The 10,000-nt window shown below is 44.5% G+C and overlaps 1 protein-coding gene across 1 annotated transcript in view; it reads right to left on the reverse strand.

Annotated features, from left to right (window-relative positions):
• dyrk1b (dual-specificity tyrosine-(Y)-phosphorylation regulated kinase 1B) overlaps window positions 1-10,000 on the reverse strand; it is a gene marked incomplete at its 3' end in the record, with an annotated part of 36,372 nt that overhangs the window by 12,524 nt on the left and 13,848 nt on the right.

The raw sequence follows: 10,000 nt of genomic DNA on the forward strand, positions 1-10,000 counted from the left end.
ACCTCCGCCCCTCTGACCCTCAACACAGGAGCCCCCCAGGGCTGTGTCCTGAGACCCCTCCTCTACTCCTCAACACAGGAGCCCCCCAGGGCTGTGTCCTGAGACCCCTCCTCTACTCCTCAACACAGGAGCCCCCCAGGGCTGTGTCCTGAGACCCCTCCTCTACTCCTCAACACAGGAGCCCCCCAGGGCTGTGTCCTGAGACCCCTCCTCTACTCCTCAACACAGGAGCCCCCCAGGGCTGTGTCCTGAGCCCCCTCCTCTACTCCTCAACACAGGAGCCCCCCAGGGCTGTGTCCTGAGACCCCTCCTCTACTCCTCAACACAGGAGCCCCCCAGGGCTGTGTCCTGAGACCCCTCCTCTACTCCTCAACACAGGAGCCCCCCAGGGCTGTGTCCTCAGTCCTGAGCCCCCTCCTCTACTCCTCAACACCCACGACTGCGTGGCCACACACGGCTCCACCTCAGTGATTAAATTCGCTGACGACACGACAGTGATCAGCCTGATCACCGATGGTGGTGAGACGACCTACAGGAGAGAGCAGGACCGCCTAATGGACTGACATTCTAGATATACTTATATAGATATATATACACTTATATAGATATATACATATACTTATATAGATATATATACTTATATAGATATACAGTACATACACTTATATATATACTTATATAGATATATAGATATACTTAGATAGTGGCAGCCCTCTCACTCATAGCCATATATGGAGTGGTTGATTAGGTGATCTGAGGCACCTGGTGAGTGGCCTACTTAAGCTGGCTGCTCCCTTGATTCTCCCTCTTCTCCTCCTTCCACCAGGTTTGGTTGGTTTGAGCTTAGGCTCTCTTTATCCTTACTTTTACTTTAACACACCTTACAACAATTACACTACACCTTCCACTCATCCATACACTGCATTCACTACTGATGATACTGACTAACCTATCTACTGTTACTTTGAAATACTTTCAGTTAGTTATTAAATAAATACTTTTGTTCTGAGTTAAAGCATGTGTGGTCGTCTCCCCTTATTTTGTGTACAGTCCCTTGAGCCTGGGCTATTACAATATAAACATACTTATATAGATATATATATATATATATACTTATATAGATGTATACATATACTTATATACATATACTTATATACATATACTTATATAGATAGATATATACTTATATATATATATACACTTATATAGATATATACACTACCGTTCAAAAGTTTGGGGTCACTTAGAAATGTCCTTATTTTTGAAAGAAAAGCACTGTTTTTTTCAATGAAGATTAAATTAATCAGAAATACACTCTATACATTGTTAATGTGGAAAATGACTATTCTAACTGCAAACATCTGGTTTTTAATGGAATATCTACATAGGTGTATAGAGGCCATTTCCAGCAACCGTCACTCCAGTGTTCTAATGGTACATTGTGTTTGCTAATCGCGTTAGAAAGCTAATGGATGATTAGAAAAACCTTGAAAAACCTTGTGCAATTACGTTAGCACAGCTGAAAATGGTTTTGCTGGTTAGAGAAGCTATACAAATGGCCTTCCTTTGAGCTAGTTGAGTATCTGGAGCATCACATTTGTGGGTTCGATGATACTCTCAAAATGGCCAGAAAAAGAGAACTTTCATATGAAACTCGACAGTCTATTCTTGTTCTTAGAAATGAAGGCTATTCCATGTGAGAAATTGCCAAGAAACTGAACATTTCCTACAACGGTGTGTACTACTCCCTTCAGAGAACAGCACAAAGAGGCTCTAACCAGAGTAGAAAGAGAAGTGGGAGGCCCCGGTGCACAACTGAGCAAGAAGACAAGTACATTAGAGTCTCTAGTTTGAGAAATAGACGCCTCACAGGTCCTGAACTGGCAGCTTCATTAAATGGTATCCGCAAAACTCCAGTGTCAACGTCTACAGTGAAGAGGCGACTCCGGGATGCTGGCCTTCTAGGCAGAGTGGCAAAGAAAAAGCTCATCTGAGACTGGCCAATAAAAGGAAAAGATGAATATGGGCAAAAGAACACAGACATTGGACAGAGGAAGATTGGAAAAAAGTGTTATGGACAGACAAATCGAAGTTTGAGGTGTTTGGATCACACAGAAGAACATTTGTGAGATGCAGAACAAGTGAAAAGATGCTGGAAGAGTGCCTGACGCCATCTGTCAAGCATGGTGGAGGTAATGTGATGGTCTGGGGATGCTTTGGTGCTGGTAACATGGGAGATTTGTACAAGGTAAAAGGGATTTTGAATAAGGAAGGCTATAAGGAGCCAATTTCCTCCTACAACAGGACAATGACCCAAAGCATACCTCCAAATTATGCAAGAACTATTTAGGGAAGAAGCAGGCAGCTAGTATTCTGTCTGTAATGGGCTGTGTTCGGAATAGCATACTTGCATACTACTCATACTAGATATGACGTAGATTTCGAGTATGTAGTGCGTTCACACTGTACAGTATGCGAGATTTGAGTATGCGAGAAATGTAGTATGTGAGCAATTATTTCCAGGAAAATTGAAGTCGGTTACGATGGACACTAGCCTAGTCCTATTTCCCAAAATGCATTTCGCGTCCAGGGTTGAAGGGTTGCGTCCAGGGTTGCCAGATGGGGCGGGTTACCGCCGAATGGGCTACTTGATTTTGAGGTTATAGAAAGTTTAGGCTGTAAATTGTCAATCCCATCTGGCAACCCTGTGCGCTTTCAGCCTTGTCAAACTGCGTCATACAAACTTGTCTTACAGCTTTTGTTTACATTGTCCGGGAACCGAAAGCTTGCAATAAACATCGTTTTTTGCACAGATTTGAGTGTGCAGATGCTGCTTTCTTGCACTCTATTTGATACTCTTCAGCTGCAGCACCCCAGCTAAGTCTGATCACGGATGAGCGGTGGTATTTTCACTATACTGGGAATTAACATGTATTAACAATAATTAACATTAACATGGTGAAATGCATTCTTCTTAGACATGACTACATCGTCATGATTACAAATATGCCACTTGAAATGCATGAAATCCAAGTTTATTTGTGTCTTACACACATGTTCACCTAGTATTTGACTGCTTGTAGCCCAATCACGAATGATCCCAGTATTGTAGCTTCAGACGGACAAGTTGGTTTTAGTGCTTGCCCACGATATGTTATTGGTCATATATATTTATTTTAATCATGTTATTTTACCAACTGTTAAGACAACAATATAGTAAGCTAGTTACTTGAGCTAGCTAAAGATGTTGGCCCCCCAAATCATTTGTGTTGTAATTATGTTACGATATTTCTGTCGAGTGAGTGAACTGAACCACCGTGGTGCCACCCCGAGAAGTGAACCGGGAGTAAACTCAATGAACAGGGAGTTCAACATGCGTCAAATGAACAGCGAGAATGCCAAAGGTCTGCAATGCTGTAATTGCTGCAAAGGGAGCATTCTTTGACGAAAGCAAAGTTTGAAGGACAAAATTATTATTTCAAATAAAAATCATTATTTCTAACATTGTCAATGTCTTGACTATATTTTCTATTCATTTTGCAACTCATTTGATAAATAAAAGTGTGAGTTTTCATGGAAAACATGAAATTGTCTGGGTGACCCCAAACTTTCGAACGGTAGTGTATATACTTAGATAGCTCCTTATTCCAAAGCGCTTTACAACAGCCTCTCATTCACACATTCACACACCAATGGCGGCAAGCTACCATGCAAGGCGCCGGCCCGCTCACTGGGAGCAATTTGGGGTTCAGTGTCTTGCCCAAGGACACTTCGACATGTGGCCAGCCGGGGTTCGAACCGCCGATCTGCCAACCTTGCGATCATTAGACGCCGGCTCTACCTCCTGAGACACAGCCTCTACCTCCTGAGACACAGCCTCTACCTCCTGAGACACAGCCTCTACCTCCAGAGACACAGCCTCTACCTCCACCAGCCTCTACCTCCTGAGACACAGCCTCGACCTCCACCAGCCTCTACCTCCTGAGACACAGCCTCTACCTCCTGAGACACAGCCGCCTGGCTCAGTACAGCAAGAGAACTGCCTCTCTCTCAACAATGACAAGACCAAGGAGCTGCTGGTGACTTCAAGAGGAAAGGCTGGGAACAGGACCCCATCACCATCACCGGGTCAACATGACCCCATCACCATCACCGGGTCAACATGACCCCATCACCATCACCGGGTCAACATGACCCCATCACCATCACCGGGTCAACATGACCCAATCACTATCACCGGGTCAACATGACCCCATCACCATCACCGGGTCAACATGACCCCATCACCATCAACGGGTCAACAGGACCCCATCACCATCAAGAGCTACAGAGGGTGGTGCTACAGAGCTACAGAGGGTGGTGCTACAGAGCTACAGAGGGTGAAGCTACAGAGGGTGGAGCTACAGAGGGCGGTGCTACAGAGGGTGGAGCTACAGAGGGTGGTGCTACAGAGCGTGGAGCTACAGAGGGTGGAGCTACAGAGGGCGGTGCTACAGAGGGTGGAGCTACAGAGGGTGGAGCTACAGAGGGTGGAAATACAGAGGGTGGAGCTACAGAGAGTGGCGCTACAGAGGGTGGAGCTACAGAGGGTGGTGCTACAGAGGGTGGAGCTACAGAGGGTGGAGCTACAGAGGGTGGAGCTACAGAGGGTGGAGCTACAGAGGGTGGAGCTACAGAGGGTGGTACACATACTACCTAACCTTAACACACCCCATGTACACATACTACCTAACCTTAACACACCCCATGGACACATACTACCTATTATCACTAGTGGACCACTATCCTGTCTCACCTTCATCTGGGATTAAGACTATTATTTCATCATTATGTCATATATGGGTTATATTAGGGTTAGGCTGCTATTGTCACTTTTTTATCTTGAATTATGAATGAATGAATGAATGGTCTTTATTGTCATTAATACAGTACAGGTACCATACAACGAAATTTAGGAGGGGGGGCTCCCCTGGTGCTTGGAAAAAAGACTAAAAAACAAGAGGGCCAAGGGTAAATTAATTATGCTGCAATGCTCATGTGATGTGACGTACACACACACTCACACACTCACACAGGCCCAGAGTAATACACACACACTCACAGAGGCCCAGAGTAACACACACACACACACACACACACACACACACACACACACACACACACACACACACACACACACACACACACAGGCCCAGAGTAATACACACACACAGGCCCAGAGTAACACACACACACACACACACACACACACTCACACACACACACACACACACACACACACACACACACACTACAAACACACTACAAACACACTACACACACACTACAAACACACTACAAACACACTACACACACACACGTATCCAGAGTTTGCTTTGTAAGAGTTCAAACATTGGCTTTAAACTGGACAAAAACTAAAAAGAGAGAGGGAGAGAGAGAGATAGAGAGAAAGGAAGGAAGAGAGAGAGAGAGAGGAAAAGAGAGAGTGAGAGAGAGAGAGGGAGAGAGAGAGAGAGAGAGGGGGGAAGAGAAATAGAGAGATAGAGGGAGAGAGGGAAAGAGAGATAGAGGGAGAGAGGGGAAGAGAAATAGAGAGATAGAGGGAGAGAGGGAAAGAGAGATAAAGAGAGATAGAGGGAGAGAGGAACAGAGAGAGAGAGAGAGAGAGACACAGAGAGGGAGAGACACAGAGAGAGAGAGACAGAGAAACATCCCCTCCCCAATATGCCCCCCCAGACACAGCTACGACAAGGCAACAAACAAACATGGGTCACAACTCCTACAGCTCTGTCGTTCACTGGGACTGTACATAGTCACCGGTAGGCTTGGAGGAGACTCCTATGGTAGGAACACCTCCAGCTCCTCTCTGGGTAACAGTACAGGAGACTCCTATGGTAGGAACACCTCCAGCTCCTCTCTGGGTAACAGTACAGGAGACTCCTATGGTAGGAACACCTCCAGCTCCTCTCTGGGTAACAGTACAGGAGACTCCTATGGTAGGAACACCTACAGCTCCTCTCTGGGTAACAGTACAGGAGACTCCTATGGTAGGTACACCTACAGCTCCTCACTGGGTAACAGTACAGTAGATTACTTCATCACTGACCTTAGCCTGGTGTCTCTCAGAGCGTTCACAATCAGCCCATTAACACTCCTGTCAGACCAGCAGAACCACAGTCTGCCTGAACAGTTCAACACCCAATCATGAAGTAGTAAAACCTACCAAACTACACACTATTAAAACATACTATAAATGGAAGGAAGGTAGTGTTGAAACATATCACAACGCTATTAGACAACAACAAGTTCAATCACTATTAGACCAGTTCCTGAAAAAAACCTTTCAATACAACAGTGAAGGTGTAAACGGGGCAGTAGAAAACCTTAATAATATATTTGACCTTTCAGCCTCCTTATCTGACCTAAAGGCCTCAAATAGAAAAGCCCCCAAAAATAACAACAATGACAAATGGTTCGACAACGAGTGTCAAAACCTCAGAAAGGAACTAAGGAACCTATCAAACCAGAAACATAGAGACCTAGACAACCAGAGCACACATCTTCACTATGGTGAAACCGTGAAACATTAAAACTGTATAAAAATACAGTAAAGAAAAAAAGGGACCATCATGTTAGAAACCAGCTACACAGCCCCATGGTGGCGCAGCGGTCTAAGCATTAGCCTCTAGTGCAAGCTGCCCACCGGGGACTGGGATCGAATCCCGGTCTCGCCAGATCCGGATATGGCCGGGGCTCACAGGGAGCGGCATATTGCTAGTCTGCCTGGCTATCTCCTCTGGGGCTGCCGGCCACGGGGTCGTGCGGCGGATCCTACGCAATAGGCAGGGGATAATTGGATAATAGGTTGGGTTCAATTGGATACCAAATTGGGTGAAAAAGGGATAAAATCAGATAAACAAAATAAAAATAAATAAAAAATAAACCAGCTACACTCTAGAGGAATCCATAAAAACAAACAAATTCTGGGAAAAATTTTACACTCTAAATAAACAAAAACATGAGGATCTACCCGTCCAAAATGGAGATATGGTTAAATCACTTCTCCAATCTCTTTGGTCCAATAGAGAAAAATAAACAGCAAAGACACATACAAGATAAACTACCGTACAAAGTTTAGAGTCAGCCATAAAAGACTACCAGAACCCGCTAGACTCTCCAATTACACTAAAGGAAGTACAGGACAAAATAAAATCACTCGAAACCAAGAAGGCCTGTGGTGTTGATGGCATCCTAAATGAAATGCTAAAATTCACAGACGTCAAATTCCAATTGGCTATATTAAAACTCTTCAACATTGTCCTTAGCTCTGGGATCTTCCCCAATATTTGGAACCAAGGACTGATAACGCCGCTCCACAAAAGTGGAGATAAATCTGATCCAAATAACTACCGTGGGATCTGTGTCAACAGCAACCTTGGGAAAATCCTCTGTATGATCATCAACCAGCAACCACAGACTCCTACATTACCTCACTGTAAACAATGTCCTAAGCTAATCCCAAATTGGCTTTTTACCAAAGTATCGTACAACAGACCATATCTTCACCCTCAGCACCCTAATTGACAACCAAATAAATAAAAAACAAAAGCAAAATATTCGCCTGTTTCGTGGATGTCAAAAAAGCCTTTGATTCAATTTGGCACAAAGGTCTGCTATTCACACTGTTGGTAGGGATGCACGATATTATCGGCACCGATATTTATCGGCCCGATAATGGGAAATTAATGTTTATCGGTATTTATCGGTTTTATAAAAATTTTGCCGATATTTAACCGATAATATGAAGCCGGAAATATTTCTGCTTCCGGTTTCCGCGCTCATGCTGCTGCGCCTGCGTACAGGCACGCAGTGTATAGACGAGACGAGAGCGAAACATGCCTTCCCCGGTGTGGACATTCTGCAGAGTTTCTGAGGCAGATAGTGCGTTTGCAATTTGCAATACATGTTTGACAAAAGTTCGGAGAGGAGGGCAAAGGTCTACGAGTTACAACACAACGAATCTCATAAGTCACCTTAAGATTCACCATTGCAAGCACGCTGTATGGAAGGAATATCAAGCACTAGGTAGCCTAGCCGCGGTGGTAGCCTAGCCTTCAGAAGCAGTAGCCTAGCCGCGGTGGTAGCCTAGCCTTCAGAAGCAGTAGCCTAGCCGAGGTGGTAGCCTAGCCTTCAGAAGCAGTAGCCTAGCCGCGGTGCCTATTGAACACGCATTTGAAAACTGCAGGAAGACAGCAGACAGCTCAAAGGCTCAAGCAATCAATGAAAAAATAATGGAGTTCATGGCCCTCGACGACCAGTCTTTCTCTGTAGTAGAAGATAAAGGATTTCGCCAGCTAATTTCACATTTAGAGCCCCGGTATACACTCCCAAGTCGCCACTATTTTGCAGACGTGTGCCTGCCTGCTCTGTATGATACAGTCGCCACGCACATCCATTGTCTGATCGATACTAGCGTAAGCCAGATAAGTTTTACCACGGACATATGGACTTCTGACGTTAGTCCAGTCAGTATGCTTAGTTTGACGGCCCAGTGGCTGGATGAGGACTTAAATATGAAGAAGACACTGCTGCATGCGCAGGAGTTCTCCGGTTCGCATACTGCGACAGCCATCCGCGGGGCTTTTGAAACCATGTTTGGAGAAGGCTTAGGTGAGCCTTTTTTGTTTTCATAAAAGGAGGCCAGATCTTGGCTAAAAAAAGCATTGTGCACTGTCTATAACAGATACTGTTTGTTAGAGGAAATAATAAATGAACATTTGAAGAGTCAGAAGTGTTCTCTTTGTTGTGTTAACAATAGTGATGTAAGTTAGATTTGGTGAGATCACTATGGAATATTAAATCATCAATCTTTGCTCACTACATAGCCTTACCTTCAGGTGTGCATGAACTACAGGTTATCAACTGTGAAATTATATCTGTTCTCATATCGGTTATCATATCATGTCCATGTTTGAATGAATGAATGAATGAATGGTCTTTATTGTCATTGATATAGTACAGGTACCAAACAACGAAATTTGGGAGGGGGGGCTCCCCTGGTGCTAGGAAAAATAAATAGGGGTAGTGGTGGTCTAGTGGATAGTGAGTTGGACTTGTGATCGGAAGGTTGTGAGTTCAAATCCCGCCTGAAACCACACCACTACTAGTGTGCCCTTGAGTAAGGCACTTAGCCCTCAGTTACTCCAGGGGGAATGTCCCTGTAATTCGCAATTGTAAGTCGCTTTGGATAAAGGCGTCTGCTAAATGGCAAAATTATTAATTAAAATTAAATAAAAAATATCGGTTATCATATCGGTTATCGGCCACGAGAAGCGGGTAAACATCGGTATCGGTATCGGTTGGGAAAAATGCATATCGTGCATCCCTAACTGTTGGAAAATGGTGTTGGAGGAAAAACCTACGACATCATAAAGTCAATGTACACTAACAACAAGTGTGCTGTTAAGATTGGCAAAAACCACACAGACTTCTTTTCCCAAAGCCGGGGGGTTAGACAGGGATGCAGCTTGAGTCCAACCCTCTTCAACATCAATGAACTGGCACAACAAGACATTAGAGCAGTCTGCAGCACCTGGTATCTCCTAGTAGACACAGAAGTTACATGTCTACTGTTTGACCTGGTATCTCCTAGTAGACACAGAAGTTACATGTCTACTGTTTGACCTGGTACCTCCTAGTAGACACAGAAGTTACATGTCTACTGTTTGACCTGGTATCATCCTAGTAGACACAGACATTACATATCTACTGTTTGCTGATAACCTGGTGCTGCTGTCCCCAACCAAAGAAGGGCTACAACAACACAACCCAGACCTGGGCCTTGACAGCGAATCTAAGACGAAAATTATGATTTTCAAAAAAAGCTCCAGCCTCCAGCACCACAAATTCAAATTCTTCCTACATACAAAGAATTATGCCTACCTCGGCCTAAACATCAGCACCACACAAAAGGAACATCAAGTTAGACATCCCTATTCGA

Source organism: Nansenia antarctica (assembly GCF_963989245.1).
Source record: "Nansenia antarctica genome assembly, chromosome: 10".
Lineage (NCBI taxonomy): Eukaryota > Metazoa > Chordata > Actinopteri > Argentiniformes > Microstomatidae > Nansenia > Nansenia antarctica.